Source organism: Pteropus alecto, unplaced genomic scaffold, assembly GCF_000325575.1.
Source record: "Pteropus alecto unplaced genomic scaffold, ASM32557v1 scaffold7, whole genome shotgun sequence".
Lineage (NCBI taxonomy): Eukaryota > Metazoa > Chordata > Mammalia > Chiroptera > Pteropodidae > Pteropus > Pteropus alecto.
Window position 1 is genome coordinate 60,591,111 of NW_006494614.1, and position 704 is coordinate 60,591,814.

The following is a 704-nucleotide window of genomic DNA, read 5'->3' on the forward strand; positions in this document are numbered from 1 at the left end:
CTCTCTCGTAGAGACTATTTTCTTTACCCACCAGCTGACTTGGGACGATTATCAGCAACTTCTCCAGGTCCTGTTTACCTCAGAGGAGTGGGAACGAATCCTGAGGGAGGCTGCAGGATGGTATTAGAGCCCAACGGGCAGCCTTCCACCGATCCAGCCCACATCCAGCATGTTTTCCCAAATACCTGTCCGCCTTGGGACCTCAACACCGACCAAGTTAAGGAGGCTCTCCAACAGTATTGCCAGCTTCCGCTCCAGGGCCTCCAGTCTGCCGCCTGATGACCCATTAACTTATCTAAGGTAAGCGAGGTCATCCAAGCTAAGGATGAATCACCGGCGGTGTTCCTGGAACGACTTTTAGAGTCGTACCAGTTATATACCCCTATTGACCCAGAGGACCCTAATAATAGGAGGGCTGTGAATTTAGCCTTTGTCAGTCAGTCGGCCCCAGATATTAGAAAGAAACTGCAGAGGAAGGGTTTGAAGGAAAGACCCTGTCTGAGGTGGTCGAGATAGCCCAACGAGTATTCAACAATAGAAGTGAGGTAGAGGTAGATATAGCACAAACTAAGAAGATGACCAAGGTCCTGCTTGCAACCATGCAAGGAGCCCAGCCAAAGGGACCGCCAGGAAAAGGCAGAGGCCGAGAACAGGCACCCAGGGCGAACAATGGACCTAGGAGAGTCAGGAGGGAGAAGGACCAC